The sequence below is a fragment of the Gopherus flavomarginatus genome, chromosome 3 (assembly GCF_025201925.1).
Source record: "Gopherus flavomarginatus isolate rGopFla2 chromosome 3, rGopFla2.mat.asm, whole genome shotgun sequence".
In the NCBI taxonomy this organism is placed as follows: Eukaryota; Metazoa; Chordata; order Testudines; family Testudinidae; genus Gopherus; species Gopherus flavomarginatus.
The window spans coordinates 214236762-214254861 of record NC_066619.1 but is presented as its reverse complement, the minus strand read 5'-3'; the positions used below and the strand labels follow the sequence as shown (position 1 = coordinate 214254861).

General features: G+C 41.4%; 1 protein-coding gene and 1 long non-coding RNA gene across 5 annotated transcripts in view; one reads left to right on the top strand and one right to left on the bottom strand.

Annotated features, from left to right (window-relative positions):
- The window catches only part of LOC127047290 (uncharacterized), a 500875-nt gene extending 482885 nt beyond the window's left edge, over positions 1-17990 (top strand). The window contains exon 3 of the long non-coding RNA XR_007773377.1: positions 17960-17990. This is a non-coding gene — a long non-coding RNA (uncharacterized LOC127047290). The remainder of the gene's footprint in view (positions 1-17959) is intronic.
- The window catches only part of GALNTL6 (polypeptide N-acetylgalactosaminyltransferase like 6), a 980583-nt gene that overhangs the window by 904818 nt on the left and 57665 nt on the right, over positions 1-18100 (bottom strand). The gene's annotated exons all lie outside the window — the stretch shown is intronic.

Sequence of the window (18100 nt, the reverse complement as noted above, 5' to 3'; positions counted from 1 at the left end):
TTTTAATGAGAGTAAGTTATTTAACCTAGTTAGGTGCTTTTGTAAATCCCACCAGGTGTCTCTCTATTTCTTTAGATTAATTCCTTTGCAAATATTCAATCACCAAAAAAAAAAAAGAAAAATCACTAGGGAAATGAGAAGAGCAGGATGCTACCGGTACAGCACCTAAATGAATTTTTAAGAGAAAAATATTCCGATTGCTTTTTATGATAAAAGATTCATATTGTAATATAAATCTGTACATTTTTCTGCAGCTTATGGAGCCAAACTGAAATATCTTCTTATAAAAGGATTACAGTCTATGTTATCAGAAACGATACATACAGTAGTGCAAATTTTAGGTCTTTTATACAGAGCCAGAAAAGGCTCTGAAAAATAGTGTTTTTATTGTGTATCAAAAGGGGGACCAATTACAACTGCATATGTGACAATTAACTTTAACAGAGCAGTCTGCAACTTCATTATTGTACTAGCATATTATCGTTTGGTTAAGACGCCAGCTGGGTAGGGATATTATACAGATCCCAAGGTACTTCTCGCAAATGCAGTATGTAGGGCTGTAGCTGTACCTGCTTAATCTAGGGTTGATTTTGGCCTGCTAACTCCAATGTCCTAACCAAATCCCAACCTGGGTATCTACCTACCTACCTAAATAAAATAATAATAATTTGTACTGGATAAAATATTCCTAATTTTCTGTTCTAAAACTATAATTTTGTCATGCTAGAGATGATACAAGAGGTGCCATATCCCTAATTCTGTATAGAAAGGATATATAAATCAAATATAATATATTAATAAATAACAATTACTTATATTCATAGTAATGTCCAGAGGCCTCGATCAGAATCAGGACTCAATTGTACTTGATGTTGTAGAAATACTTAGATACAGTCCCTACTCTAGTGAGCTTTCAACAGAAGAAATAATATCAGTAAAATAAACAAAATCTCACCAGCACATAGACAGTGTCAGAACAAAAGTGCACGGGAAGAACTGGAAGGGAAAGGGAAAAGGAGACTTGGACTAGGAATAGCCCCAAATAGCATGAAAGAAATTGAAAACAACCTAGGGCAGTGAAAGACCTGGAAAAGATAAGAGAAAGTGACTGAACTGACACGAGGAGTACAGAGAATGGATCTGAGCAAGTAGGTTGAAGTGGTCAGTATAGCACAGAATAGCATCAAAAGGCCTGATTAATTATATACCAATTTTACACTGGTGTAATTCCATTGCACCTAATTTAGAGTGGTGGAATTAAGGGAACAATCAGGTCTAAAGTGTCCAGGAAAGCAGTGAGAAAAAAGGACATATAGTAAAATCCAAGTAGCTTTCACAAGCTCAATGAGCACGAAGGTACCAGGACCCGATCCGACCCAACTAACTATTTGAGGACAGCCATGAGAAGTGGAGACAGCCTGTGCAATGTCATTTCTGCTCACAGGAAAGGAGAAAGCGGTTGGGAGGAGGGAGGGAGAGAATCAGAGTAGTTAAGATGGCATCTGACAGAAATACAAAACAGCCCAAGGGGAGTCGAGTTTTCTACTGGCCCAGGAAAATCCAGAGAAAGCATTGAAACAGATAAGGGTGCACAACAAGGGCATGAAAGCAGGCATAAAGTCCAATCAAGGAGAAAAGAGAAACTCAGAGCTAGGTGGGAAGCACAAAGAGAAAAAAAATCACAATTACAGTGCGGACTTGCTGCTTAAACTGAGAAAAATTAGAGCTTGTTTGAAATAAATTACAGTTAAACACAATCTCTCCACAGCTTCAGTCTCCTGCATAGTAAAGAATGTAGAAAGAGAGAAATAAGGGGAAGGAGAAATAGATTACACCATATGTGCAAGCCATTACCTGTGACTACATTCAAATATACAAACAAAATGTAATTTCTTTAACACTTTTCTTTTCTCCCCTCTACAGGTTAATATAATGTATGTGGGTGCATGCGGACCTGTGTAAGCTTACTTCTAAATTAGACAACACTGTGTTTTTTCCTTTGAAAATGAATTGGCCCATTTGTCTTTAGATGCCCTCATTTAGACCCAAGTTAATTAATAACCATTCTTGTACAGATGGACACAATGCTACAGTAAGAAAAAGAGATTGAACATCCGAGTCACAAGTTAATTAATTAGATAGGTTTTAGATACACTGGACCAGATTCTCATCCACTGTATATTGTTTAAGTCAACGGAACTGTGCAATTTACAAAGGCTGAGAATCTGGCCCATTATTTTGCTTTAAGCTACCTGTTCATCCTCCAGACTGATCTACACTGTTTCAACAGTCAATTGATCACCAGTGCACAGGTCCTCTCCATAGTAGACATCCTCCTTGCACCAGAGGCAGGCAGAGGGCATGATGCAAGAGCCATATCAGTGGATCTATCCCACCTAAGGATTTGCCGGTGCAACAAAAGGTTCTCAAGGGACTAGTTAAGATGGTTTTAATGTTTCTTTGCACTGTCAGTGTAGTATAAGGCAGCCAGAGCAGGGTCAGAGACCTGATCTTCAGTCTGTAAAAATATGCTATTTCAGAAAGAAGGGTTCTATTTAAATGTAAGCTAGTTTAGAGAAAGTGACAGTAATATGAAAAATACACGTCTTGCTGTGTCATATATAAAATAGGTGGGAGGGACAGCCACTGCAGATTCACTCAACTCATTACAAAGTTCAGTTAATGTCATACTTAAATGAGAATAATTATGCTTTCAAACAGGAAGCATACTTAAGGGTGGACATGAGTCCCCACTTTTAATGGTGTGTTTACACTGTATGCATCTTTCAACAGCATGTAGCGCTCCTAGCATAGGTATAGATAGATAGTAGACAATGAGCCATGGCTTAGGCAAATAGAGCAAAGACACACCTGAAGGGCATGGGTTGGTACTCAAGTACATACCCTACATGGCTCTCTACTCGCCCCAGCCATGCCTCCCTATCTACACTGCTATTTTTAGCAGTATAGTGTCCCCCTGCTGGAGTCTTTTCCCAGAAAAGACTCCTGCTGCAGGGAAAGGCTGTAGTGGGGGAGGCAGTGGAGAAAGGCTCAGCCTTTCCCCACTATGTCCCACCAGCAGAGAATTTCCTCGCCACAATGAAATCCTCACCGCTGACACAAATACTCCAGCATGGGGGAGCTGCTGAAACCTTTCCCTGCTGCTTTGCCTCCACCACAGCCTTATGCTGACAAAGGTAGCTGCATATCATAGTGTGGACAGGGAATGTTTTTCATTGCAGCATGTACATGCTGCCTATACATGCTGCCGTCAGTGGTGTTTAGTGCAGATGAAAGCAAAAACCATTTCTCTTAGGCTACAAGGGGGCTTTTTGTGCTGCCAGGCAGCTATCAGCAAGAAAGGCAACAAACCTGCTCAACCCATTGACTATTCCATATGCTTAGGCATTAGTACCACTGTGGCTTTGTACAACATTTGTAGAACTATGAGTGGATGATCACTTGTTTACTGACAGATCAAGAACATGCTTATTACCATACAGTCCAAATATATGTCAATGGAAGGAGATGCATGTGGTGTAGACCTTGTTTGGCACATCTGGTGGCACACAGTTGACATACTACCTACCTTCCCACAGAGAAGCCACTGAATGTCAAGAAACGGAACCAGAAGGGGACAAGATGCATCCAGAATATTTCCAGTACATTTTACTGGTAGCAGGCAGCTGGGTATTAATAATCAACTGACAAATATGGGAGTTCCTCACCAGAAGACAGTCCACATCTTAGAGTATTTTACCACTCTATCCCTTTAATACACTTCCAGACCATACATAGTGAGTTAACATGGATAAGGGACAGAATTAAAATTGGTGCAGAAAAACAACAGCTAAATTTCTACAGCTTTTAGACTTTACAGTAAAAAGAAAAATAATCTAAACTATAACAATATTCTCTTAGCATTATTTCAGGGAGCAACATAATAATCAACCTTAGCTTTGTCTTAAAGTTTTTGTCTTGGACTATTCTGTTGAAACAAGCTACTTGTTCAGCCCTGCATCAAACAAGAAGCCTACTTCTTAATTATTCGAATAGGTACCAGACACAGATCTAGTTACAACTTAACAGAAAAAAAGTCTATTAAAAAGCTAGAATTCATAGCTAGTGAATCACTTTATTAAAATCTTGACAGATCTGAAAAGAACAGTGGGGATTATGAAATGGTCAAGGGATGCACCTTTGCGGATTAAACCAAATTCCTCTGTTCTTGCAAACTCTACAGAATGTCGTCAATGGAAACTAAAAGGAAGTATTATTGCTAAGAGATTTGTTCTTAGAGATGAGCATGAAGTCTTCTGAACAATTAAAAAAAAACCAATTCACTCCAAACATGATTTTATCAATATTTATGCGTTAGGCATTGAATTTCTACTGCACTGGGGAAACCAGAAATAGAACTTGGTACATGAGAAAAATATTAACACTGAGAAATTCATATCTAAAGGTTCATAATGTTTCAAATACTATTTCAACAAAAAGTCCTTTCCAAACAAAACTGGACATTAACTCAAATTCACAAAATAAACTGGGAGGCTGATAATAGATGTGTGTCTTGACAAATACAATTACAATTAACACAAAGAACAGAATGTACTATATACGACTTGCAGAGCTGATTGAAACATTCACAAGCTAATTGAAACACAACTAATTCCAGTTTGTGTTACAAACTCCCTCTACTGTCTATGTTGAGAAGGACGCCATGTTTCACCAACACACTGGGTGAACTTGGGCTAAGTTTTAAATAAAATGTGGACCTACCTAGTATCAAGCACATTTTGGCTGAACTTTGTGAAAATATCTGAAAATTTTTGAAATATATGTAACTGAAACTATGTGGGACTGGATGGTTTTGGCAGAACTGATTTTCAATATGACAGACTTCTAAGTGCCCAAGTCACTTATGAAAATGGGACTCAGGTTATTAAGACACTTAGGTGCTTTTGAAAACTTTACCCAGTATCTCAGATTCTGATCTTTCACACAGTTATGTACATGCTTAATTGAGTAATCCTACTGCAGCCAGATTTAATACATGTGCTTACATGTTGACAGGATCTAGACTTGGTAGCTCATTTTCAATAGGAACTGATATGGATACTTCTGGAATTTGAATCAGTGATGATGACCAATTTTTACATATTGTAATATTTCCGTGTGTGCAAAAAATGGTGTAATTAAAAAATGGAAATCCATCAACTTCTCCATGTAAAAAATCTCCCTCCTCTCCCTTCAGAGAGAGAAAGACTCTGATGAGTACATGAAAAAATAATCTAAAGCAAAAGAAAAAAGTGACAGGACATTTTCAGCCATTTGAAACCCACTTGATCTTTATTTGATTAAACTATAATTTAATTCAGGACAATACAGCTCTTTAATATTAAGCCATTATCCAAATAACCATTGGAGAAAAAACATATATTAAAGGCATTTTCGATTAAAGACACTGTAACAGGGCGGCTTGTCCAATAGGCTGAAAAGCCTGGAGGTAGCGAACCCTGATTACAAAATATAAAGAGCACCAGGGGGCTGCAGTGAAAGGGGGGGACACAAGGGGATGCTCAGGGAGAGCAGAAACTGCTAAGAATGAGGGGCTCCATTTAGGACTTAGTGGCTGTCTACACTGCAGTTAAACACCTGTGGCTGGCCCGTGCAGGTTGACTCAGGCCTATGGGGCTCGGGCTAAGGGACTGTTTAATTACAGCGTGATGTTTGGGCTCGAGCTGCAGCCTAAGCTAGAGACCCTCCCACCTTCCAGAGTCCTGGAGCCCAGGCTCCAGCCTGAGTCCAAATATTTACACTGCAATTAAACAACCCCTTAGCCCGAGCACCATGAGCCCAAATAAGCTGGCATGGGTCAGCCAGTGGATTTTAACTGCAGTGTAGACATACCATAAGGTTCCAGCCAGGAAGGGCTGAGAGTAGTGTGTTAAGGCACAAGAGACGCTGAATAAGCAGTGGAAAGATTGCAGAGCTCCCCAGGCAGAAAGGACAGGGAATAGGAAGAAAAAATGTTTAGTTTATGGACTTTAGTTTGGGACTTTGAGATTTCTTCGGGAGTTATTTTCTGTGAATAACACAGACTCAAGGAGGGGTATTTTGACCAAAGAGAAAAATGTGTGAAGATTATGCAAGGGGCTCTCAACAGGGCGAAACACAGGGAGGGCACTGCAGAGTGACTCTGGGCCACGACGGGTGCTGAGAAGGCAGCTGCCAGTATTACAGATATAAAAACAAGTAACTTATTTTCTTTTATGTATCAACTAGACAGTTAATAAAAACATTTAAATAGGAACATAGGACTGGAAGGGACCTTCTGAGTCATTGAATCCAGTCCCCTGCAATCACCAACAACCCCATCATATTATCCTGTTCATAAACTTATCAAGTTCCATATTAAAACTAGTTGGAAGGCTAGTTAAAACCTGTTGGGAGCCTGTTTCAGAGCTGCACACCTCTGAATGGTAGATACCGTCTTCTAATTTCCAATCTAAATGTATTCATATCCAGTTTATATCCATTTGTTCTTATGCCAACACGGATCTTTAGTTTAAATAGATCTTCTCTCTCCCTGGTGTTTACCCCAGGATGTATTTATAGAGATCAACCATATCCCTTCTCAGCCTTTGTTTTGTTAGTTTAAACAACCCAAGGGTCTTTTAGTCTCCTCTCACAAAACAGGCTCTCTATTCCCTTGATCACCCTAGTGCCATTCTCTGCATCTATTTTAATTTGAATTAATCTTTCTTGAACGTGGGTAACCTGAATTATATACAGTATTTCGCTGAGGTCTTGCAGTGCCCTGTACAATGGCATTAATACTTCCCACTCTCTACTGAACATGCCTCATCTGATAAATTTGATCTTGGGATGTGTCTTTCACCACCACACCACATTGTTGGTTCACAGTCATTGTGTGGTTAACTAAGACACCTAGGTATTTCTCCTCCTTTGTTGCTTCCAACTGATGAGCCCCAGTTTATAGCACACATTCTTGTTATTAGCATTTGCACTATGTACAATTAAATTTTATCCTATTTCTATTACTTATTTATATTACTTCAGTTCTCTACTTCATCCATTTCTTCCTGCATAATATTCCAATCCACCTCTGTACTGACAGTGCTTCCCAGCTTTGTACCATCAGAACATTTCATTACAACACCCCTACTTCTTGTGCCACAGGGACAGATCCTTGAGGAACTCCAATAGTAAGAGTCCTCCAGTCTGATAATTCTCCTCTGAGCAAAACCGGTTGTCTCCCTTTTAGCCAGGTCCTTACCCACCTTGTAATTCCTGTACTAATCCCCATTTTCTCCAATTTAACTAATAATTTCCCATGTGGTGCTGTGTCAAATGCTTTACTGAAGTCCACTAGATTACACCTATTGCATTTCCCTTATGTAAATAATCAGTTATTTTATCAAAGAAAGGCATCTACCTTTGGTAACACCATGTTGCATTTTATCCAGTATTCCATTTACCTACACGTCTTTAATTATTCTTTCCTCTGTGTAGTCAGACAAAAAGGAAAAAGTACAGAGGGCCCTTCATGATTGGCATGCACAACAGTTAAAAAATCCCATTTGTAATGAACTGTATCTAAATTTTATATCCAAGCATACAGTTTTGAAAATAAATGAGACTGCTGCATTCCTTTTTGTTTAATGTCATATCAGGCTCAACAAGTATTCACTTACTATTCTTGTCATTTTGTGACAACTTAGCATCACACAAACTGCCTGGGAAAAGCCAAATTAACTTGAGAAAATAATTTTTAAAAATAAGTTTGGGCCTCAGAGTTGCTCTAGGATTATTTTGATTAGTTCATTATCTTTTACTGCATGGCAAAACGGGAAGCCTGGGATAATAAAACTCTACATTCTCTTTACAGTACACTTCTACCCTGATATAACGCGACCCAATATAACACGGGTTCACATACAACGTGGTAAAGCTCTGACACACTGTTCTGAGCACCATGTTAAGGGTGCTGGGCCGGGGCTAAAGGGGTTGGATAAGGGACAGAGGGTCTCGGGGGTGGTCAGGGACTCCCCCCTCCCCAGGGTCTAGGAGGCAGGAGCTGTGTGTGTGTGTGGGGGGGGAATTTGGGGGGCCTACAGTCCAAGAGTGGCCCCAGGGATTAGCGGGGGGCCAAGAGTAGCCTGCTCCACTTCCCTCGCCCCGTTCCCAGCAGTGTCGCTCGGCGGAGGGGACTTGGGGGAAGGGATCCCCCTGCACTCACCGACAGCGGGAAGTGGAGCAGCCAGGCCCCAGCCTGCTCTACTCTGCCAGCTCCCAGCCGCAGTGCTCCGCTTCCTGCTGCAGGTGAGTGCGGGGGGCGTCCTTTCCTCAACTTCCCCACACTCACTGGCGGCAGGAAGTGGAGGGCCATGACTAGGAGGTGGCAGAGTAGAGTTGGTTGGGGTCACGTTGTTCCGCTTCCTGCCACTGCTGGTGAGTGCCTGTCAGGGGGCTGGGGGTGTGGATAGGGGTTGGAGCACTCAGGGGACAGGGAGCAGGTGGGTTGGGTAGAGGGTTGGGTCCTGGGGGTGATTAAGGACAGGGGTCTTTGGAGGGGCGGTCAAGAAACAAGGAAAGGGGTGGAGAAAGCAAGTATCATATAACGCGGTCTCACCTATAATGCGGTAAGATTTTTTGTCTCCCAAGGACCGCGTTATATTGAGGTAGAGTGTACTTCTACTAAATCAGCAATAACTATGAATGTGGCACAAGAGAATGCATTTAGGTTTTGCTGAAAATTTTGATTAGTGCCTCTGCATATTGTATAGTTCCTTAAAGATCAATAGTTGCCGTTTAGAAGAGAAAAAATAGTTTATGATGGTGGATCTCTGTGCAGTTTTAGGACAGCAGGATGGCTACCAGATTATACTCATAAATGCAGAGCTCAGTGTGGATCTGACCATGGAAATGGCAGCAGCTACTGGGGAGTGCCTCCTCCTGGCAACACAATTGAGTCAGAAAACACAGTTTGAATGGTGGCAGGAAGTAAAGTTTGGCTTCCTCTTCCAATGTCTCCGCTTATCCCATTCTCCTCCATCCCCAACCCCAGGTGCTCTTTTCATACTGCCTCTAGGTTCTGCTGAAAGTTATAGCCACTATTCCCTTTCTGTCTTCCTCAGGCCAATACAATGTCAGAAAATGCTTCTTTATAACATTTTGTTCTTCTAACACGTCATCAGCTTGATCCTCTTGCTATATCTTAGACTCAAAGACTCACAGACTTTAAGGTCAGAAGGGGCTATTTTGATCATCTACTCTGATCTCCTGAACTTTTCAGGCCACAGAACCTCCTCCACGCACTCAAGTAATAGATCCCTAACCTCTGGCTGAGTTACTGAAGTTCTCTAATCATGGTTTAAAGACTTCAAGTTACACAGAATCCACCATTTATACTAGTTTAAACCTGCAAGTGATTTGTGCCCCATGCAGCAGAGGAAGACGAACTCCACCCCCCACAAGGTCTCTGCCAATCTGACCCGGGAGAAAATTCCTTCCCAACCCCAAAAATGGTGAGTTAGACCCTGAGAATGTAGGTGAGACTCACCAGGCAGACATCTGGTAAATAATTCTCTTAGTAACTCAGAGCTCTCCATATCTAGTGTTCCATCACTGGCTGTTGGAGCTATCTGCTGCTAGCAGTCTCAGATTGGCAGACTCGTCATACCATCCCCTCCATAAATTTATTAAGCCCAGTCTTGAAGCCAGTTACGATTTTTGCCACCACTGCTCCTCTTGGAAGAGACTGTTCTAGACCTTCACTCCTCCGACGGTTAGAAACCTTCATCTAATTTCAAGGCTAAATTTGTTGATGGCCAGTTTATTTCCATTTGTTCTTGTGTCCACATTGGTGCTTAACTTAAATAACTCCTATCCCTTCCTGGCATTTATCTCTCTGAAGTTTTTAGAGAGAGTAATCATCTCTCCCCTCAGCCTTCTTTTGGTTAGGCTAAACAAACCAAATTCTTTGAGTCTCCTCTCATAAGGTAGGTTTTCCATTTCTTGGATCATCCTAGTAGACCTTCTCTTCACTTGTTCCAGTTTGAACTAATCTCTCTTAAACATGGGAGACCAGATGAAGTCTCACCAGTGCCTTGTATAACAGTACAAACATTTCCCTCTCTCTACTGGAAATACCTTGCCTGATGCATCCTAGCACTGCATTAGCCTTTTTCACGGCCACATCACATTGAGACTCACAGTCCTCCTGTTATCAACCAATGTACCCAAGTCTTTTTCCTCCTCTGTCACTTCCAACTGATGAGTCCCCAGTTTAGAACAAAAAATGTTGGTGTTAGTCCCTAAGTGCATGACCTTGCACTTTGCACTATTAAATTTCATCCCATTTCTATTACTCCCATTTTCAAGGTTGCCCAGACCATCTTGTATGATATTCTGGTCCTCCTCCGTATTGGCAATACCTCCCAACTTTGTGTCATCCAAAAATTTTATTGTGCCAAGGTCAGTAATAAAAATGTTAAATAAGATAGGCCCCAAGACAGATCCCTGAAGAACACCACTAATAACCTCCCTCCAGTTAGACAGTTCACCTTTCAGTATGACCCTTTGTAGTCTCTGCTTTAACCAGTTCCTTATTCACCTTTCAGTTCTCATATCAGTCCTCATCTTCTCTAATTTAACTAATAATTTCCCTTGTGGATCTGTGTCAAATGCCTTACTTTAATCCTGGTAGATTAGATTTGCTGCATTTCCTTTGTCTAAAAAAAAAATCAGTTATCTTCTCCTCCCTAGGACCCTAACTACATCTTCTCATCTCTGCACAAAGGATCACCACCACCAGTGACTAACAGACACCTATCTCTGTATCAGAGCTGAAAATTGCTAAACTAACCAAGTCTGATACGGATCAGTGGTGTCTGCATGGATGCAATAGGTACTCCAATCTGTCATGACAGTGGCACAGCCTACAGGGGAGAAGGAAGTACCAGGCGTTTCCTTCCATAAAAAAACACAATGGGCAGCCTGGGTGGCTGGATCTAACCAGATATAAGAGCAATACTATAAATACTATGAGGGTTTTTTTTTAATTATTTTTGTCCTCTTAAATCACCATGCAATGAAAGAAAGTAAATTAATTACAATAATCCTACCACAACTCCAAGACCCAGCTTGTTCCACAAAGTACTTTCCTTAGTAAGTGGCAATGAGTTCTGGTTATTCAGTATGGTTTCTGCAAAGGATTTCCTTTCATCGGTTCTAGATTTGTTGTCATTTAATATAATCATATATCCTCCTTTTCTTGTATTACGGAATAAGAGATAAAGGTGATGTGTGATTTAGGACTGAGTGCACTGCAGTGCCATATTGTTTGCTTGGATATAAAAACTTCCAACATGAGAATATTTACATGTAGATTAGATAGGATTTTATATATTTTCAAATGACTCAAGCCAAATGCTAAGGACTTGTCCATGAGGATAAAAGGTGGTTATTTTTTAAAAAAAAGTGAGCTAATTCTATGGGGCAGTCTTGAGACTCACCTTTATCAGAGAAGCTCACATGTTAAGATACAACCTGTCTTATCCACACTAAAAAGTTTTCCAACATCTTAAAACCTGCTCATAAACAATCCACCTTTCACTCTAAAATGGACAGGCCTTAACTGAAGAGGGTTAGGAAGAAATTTCTCATACGGACAGGCTATTCCATAATGGTCTACTATAGATACCCTGCAGCATCTTCCAAATCATCTTGTTCTGGCAACAGGCAGAGACAGGATACTGAACTAAACAGGTAATTGCTCTGCAAAAAAGATGGATGTTGCCACTCTGTCAAGCTATAGTTAATGTCTAGGACCTTGCAGGTCACTTTTCCAGTGAAGGAGAAACTAGTGATACAATGTCAGGGTATATTTTAAGTGTAACTTGTTTTATTCACATATAAATACTAGTCCTGGAACAAAGGTGGTCAAAGAGCTTGCAAGAAAAACCCTTTTTGAACAAGTTTCAGCCCAACATCAATGCCTGGGTCCCAGAAAGCATCTGTGCCTTGAGAAGTGATGCTAGTCAAAGACCACATCAGAGCAAACTCTCCTGTGACCCCCTGGCATAACCAAAACTGACACCAGAGCACATCTGCCCAAAATTGCACAGTTGTTTCAATGCTAAGAAAAAGAACTTGGAAGAGTAGATGTAACACTGCCACATACTAAGACCTTCCGTAACAACGTATATTTTCTGAAACTAAGGAATTTGCAATTTATTATTGTATTCTATCTCTTGGTCTAATAACGGATGGATCATGACACTGGGTGCAAATCCTGGCTCTGCCACTAGCCTTCTGTGTGACCTTTGGACAAGTCACTTCACCCCTTTGTACCTTGATTTCCCCTCACACTTTGTATATGTATTGTTTAAATAGACTGTAAGCTCTTTGGGCCAGGATGATCCCACACAACATTTAGAGACTGCCTTGTAATACAAATATCAAATAATTATTATTCTCACATACAGATGTAAAGTTTTACCCAATCAACTCATTTTGTTACCATTCCCATTTCTGCTAGGAAATAGCTGCACAGGTACAAATGTTTATGTGTGTGTATTATATCAAAGTCAGCTTTAATGTATGCTCCAAATTTTCTTCACAGCTTCGATTCAGCTTTGAGTCAATTTCTGCAGATTCCATTTATATTTAAACAAACCTTGCTCCTTTTTGTAAGACATGGGGAAATGGAGGTGCACTATTTTTGGTGGACTGAGCAGACATGCACTAGTGAACAATGCAGAGTCTAATGTTGACCCACTGAATATTTATATAAACTCAGATTTTGCATATTCTCAGTGTGGATCTGATGGTATCATATAATCCTAAATGTTTGTTCTGGTTTTTTTACACATGTTCTTCAGGCCCTTTTCAGAGCGCCTTACTTGTCCTTTACTCATACAAAACTCCTCTAAAAGGGGGCCCCACATTATTAAAATACCATTAAGCAAAGCCAGGCACAAAGCCACCTACACAGTCAACTATTTTAAGCTGATTTGTTTTCTTAAAATAGAAAATCTGATACAAGTGTCTTTGAAATCCGTGGGCCTGATTTCCCACAGCTTTGCACCTTGTGATGGTAAAGCAAGAATAAAGTGAGTGTAAAACATCACCATATGGTAGCATTTTTATTACCACTACACAGGTGTAAGATGACTACACAAGGTGCAAGGGGAGGAACAAGTCTCTTGTGTTTAGGAGGCATAAAAAAAAACATCGGATTGATGCTGGCCTTGAGGAATGTGTGGAGTAACTTACATAATGTGATAACACTGAAAATAGAAATACTCCGGTACGTGGCAATACTCCAATATCTGACTAAACATAAAAACATGTCCCAGTCACCTTCCCTTTTATACCTTGATCTTCATCTGCTGACTAAATCGGATGTTTCATTGTCATAAATTATTTTCCAAATAATTGCATTGCTTCATTGCATGTTGCCCAAACTTAGCCAGTAAACAGTACGCTTGCCAAGACATTAGCTTTTCAGTCAGAACCTACAGATCTGAAATTTTATTACATTTCAGGATATATTTTTATAGGAATTATAATGACATTTCAGCGAAGTTGTTCTCTCAAGTACTTTAACTACCAAAAACAATTATGCAAAAGATGTGAATCACACTATTCCATTTCCTAAAATATTCAAATTGTAGATTGATGTCTTATGCAATAATGATCGAAGCACAAAACATTTCCTAGAGATTAATTTGCAGCTAGGAGCTGCTAACAGGGAGTTTTGCAAGGGAGTTCTCCAGGTGAAGGAGGAGCACATACAGCATCTGTGGGAGCAGAGTGGACAGGGAGCTGCAGACGGGAATTTGAGAGTTTGACAGAGGGAGGCTTACAATGGTGAGGAGGACCCGCAACACCTGTGCCAGCACTGCTTCTGTCTCCTCCACCTGCGCCTGTTGCCAGACAGAGCACCAAAGCATGGATGCTTTTACCCAGATTCTGGTGTGGGCTTGCAAAGACTGTAATTTGCAATTTCCACTTACTGATATCCAGGCTGGGGGTGGCATCCAATGTGAAAGGTGCCTACTGGTGGAATCTCTCAGGCAGCAGGTGGGAGAGCTACAGGAGGAGGTGGCTAGGCTGAGGAACATCCATATCCATGAGCAATTCCTGGACAGTATCCATGTGGAGACAGCTGACGTAGCTGTCCCAGTTCACAGGACTACCGACACACCAGTGGAGGAGGAGATGCCTCAGGGTGTATCTGACACACCAGTGGAGGAGGAGGCTCAGGGTGGACACAGCCAGCTGGTTACTTCTAGCAGCAGGCAGTGCTCCACCGCTGCTGCGAACCCTCCTGTTGTGGTAAAAGATAACCGTTATGCTCTTCTTGATACAGAAGAGAAGGAATCACCCCCAACAGTTAAGGAGGTGAAGCCTCGTACCCCTAAGGCTGGGAGGTCTGCTGCCACCACTGATAAGAAACGTAGGATAGTGGTGGTTGGAGACTCTCTGCTGAGGGGGACGGAGACACCCATTTGTCGCCCTGACCGTTCATCCCGGGAGGTATGCTGCCTGCCAGGGGCCCATATCCAAGATGTTACAGAGGCATTGTTGAGGATTATCCGGCCTTCTGACTACTACCCCATGCTACTCATCCATGTGGGCACAAATGATACTGCGAGGTGTGACACTGAGCAGATCAAGAGTGACTACAGGGCTCTGGGAGTATGGGTTAAGGAGTTTGGAGCGCAGGTGGTATTCTCTTCGATTCTTCCTGTTGAAGGTAGGGGTCCGGGCAGAGACAGATGCATCATGGAGGTGAATGCCTGGCTGCGAAGATGGTGTCGCCAGGAGGGCTTTGGCTTCCTCGACCATGGGATGCTATTCGAGGAAGGACTGCTAGGAACAGATGGCATTCACCTTTCGAAGAGGGGAAAGGCCTTATTTGCGCACAGACTGGCTAACGTAGTAAGGAGGGTTTTAAACTAGGTTCGACGGGGACAGGTGAGCAAAGCCCACAGGTAAGTGGGGAAAAAGACCTGGGAGATGGGTTGGAAACAGGAGGGAGCACAGGCTATAATGGCAGAGAGGAAGGAGGGTCAGGGCAAAGCTGGGAGGCAAGATCAAACCAGTATCTTAGATGCCTATATACAAATGCAAGAAGTATGGGTAATAAGCAGGAAGAACTTGAAGTGCTAATAAATAAATACAACTATGACATTATTGGCATTACTGAAACTTGGTGGGATAATACACACGACTGGAATGTTGGTGTGGATGGGTATAGTTTGCTCAGGAAGGATAGACAGGGGAAAAAGGGAGGAGGTGTTGCCTTATATATTAAAAATGTACATACCTGGACTGAGGTGGAGATGGACATAGGAGACGGAAGTGTGGAGAGTCTCTGGGTTAGGCTAAAAGGGGTAAAAAACACGGGTGATGTCGTGCTGGGAGTCTACTACAGGCCACCTAATCGGGTGGAAGAGGTGGATGAGGCTTTTTTCAAACAACTAACAAAATCATCCAAAGCCCAAGATTTGGTAGTGATGAGGGACTTCAACTATCCAGATATATGTTGGGAAAATAACACCGTGGGGCACAGACTATCTAATAAGTTCCTGGACTGCATTGCAGACAACTTTTTATTTCAGAAAGTTGAAAAGCTACTAGGGGGGAAGCTGTTCTAGACTTGATTTTAACAAATAGGGAGGAACTTGTTGAGAATTTGAAAATAGAAGGAAGCTTGGGTGAAAGTGATCATGAAATCATAGAATTTGCAATTCTAAGGAAGGGTAGAAGGGAGTACAGCAGAATAGAGACAATGGATTTCAGGAAGGCGGATTTTGGTAAGCTCAGAGAGCTGATAGGTAAGGTCCCATGGGAATTAAGACTGAGGGGAAAAGCAACTGAGGAAAGTTGGCAGTTTTTCAAAGGGACACTATTAAGGGCCCAAAAGCAAGTTATTCCAATGGTTAGGAAAGATAGAAAATGTGGCAAAAGACCACCTTGGCTTAACCACGAGATCTTGCGTGACCTACAAAATAAAAAGGCGTCATATAAAAAATGGAAACTAGGTCAGATTACAAAGGATGAATATAGGCAAATAACACAGGAATGCAGAGGCAAGATTAGAAAAGCAAAGGCACAAAATGAACTCAAACTAGCTATGGGAATAAAGGGAAACAAGAAGACTTTTTATCAATACATTAGAAGCAAGAGGAAGACCAAGGACAGGGTAGGCCCACTGCTCAATGAGGAGGGGGAAACAGTAACGGGACTCTTGGAAATGGCAGAGATGCTTAATGACTTCTTTGTTTCAGTCTTCACTGAGAAGTCTGAAGGAATGTCTAGTATAGTGAATGCTTACGGGAAGAGGGTAGGTTTAGAAGATAAAATAAAAAAAGAGCAAGTAAAAAATCACTTACAAAAGTTAGATGCCTGCAAGTCACCAGGGCCTGATGAAATGCATCCTAGAATACTCAAGGAGTTAATAGAAGAGGTATCTGAGCCTCTAGCTATTATCTTTGGGAAATCATGGGAGACGGGGTAGATTCCAGAAGACTGGAAGGGAGAAAATATAGTGCCCATCTATAAAAAGGGAAATAAAAACAACCCAGAAAACTACAGACCAGTTAGTTTAACTTCTGTGCCAGGGAAGATAATGGAGCAGGTAATCAAAGAAATCATCTGCAAACACTTGGAAGGTGGTAAGGTGATAGGGAATAGCCAGCATGGATTTGTAAAGAACAAATCGTGTCAAACTAATCTGATAGCGTTATTTGATAGGATAATGAGCCTTGTGGATAAGGGAGAAGCGGTGGATGTGATATACCTAGACTGTAGTAAGGCATTTGATACAGTCTCGCATGATATTCTTATAGATAAACTAGGAAAGTACAATTTAGATGGGGCTACTATAAGGTGGGTGCATAACTGGCTGGATAACCGTACTCAGAGAGTAGTTATTAATGGCTCCCAATCCTGCTGGAAAGGTATAACAAGTGGGGTTCCGCAGGGGTCTGTTTTGGGACCGGTTCTGTTCAATATCTTCATCAACGATTTAGATGTTGGCATAGAAAGTACGCTTATTAAGTTTGCGGACGATACCAAACTGGGAGGGATTGCAACTGCTTTGGAGGACAGGGTCAAAATTCAAAATGATCTGGACAATTTGGAGAAATGGTCTGAGGTAAACAGGATGAAGTTCAATAAAGATAAATGCAAAGTGCTCCACCTAGGAAGGAACAATCAGTTTCACACATACAGAATGGGAAGAGACTGTCTAGGAAGGAGTATGGCAGAAAGAGATCTAGGGGTCATAGTAGACCACAAGCTTAATATGAGTCAACAGTGTGATACTGTTGCAAAAAAAGCAAACGTGATTCTGGGATGCATTAACAGGTGTGTTGTAAACAAGACACGAGAAGTCATTCTTCCACTTTACTCTGCGCTGGTTAGGCCTCAACTGGAGTATTGTGTCCAGTTCTGGGCACCGCATTTCAAGAAAGATGTGGAGAAATTGGAGAGGGTCCAGAGAAGAGCAACAAGAATGATTAAAGGTCTTGAGAACATGACCTATGAAGGAAGGCTGAAGGAATTGGGTTTGTTTAGTTTGGAAAAGAGAAGACTGAGAGGGGACATGATAGCAGTTTTCAGGTATCTAAAAGGGTGTCATCAGGAGGAGGGAGAAAACTTGTTCACCTTAGCCTCCAATGATAGAACAAGAAGCAATGGGCTTAAACTGCAGCAAGGGAGATTTAGGTTGGACATTAGGAAAAAGTTCCTAACTGTCAGGGTAGTTAAACACTGGAATAGATTGCCTAGGGAAGTTGTGGAATCTCCATCTCTGGAGATATTTAAGAGTAGGTTAGATAAATGTCTATTAGGGATGGTCTAGACAGTATTTGGTCCTGCCATGAGAGCAGGGGACTGGACTCGATGACCTCTCGAGGTCCCTTCCAGTCCTAGAGTCTATGAGTCTATGAGGAGGTGTACTCAAGAGCCACTAACCTACAACTGGTCATTAATACTATGAAATGCCCTGTGCTGAAGTCAGCATTATTATCATCAACTGAAAATGATAAACATAGAA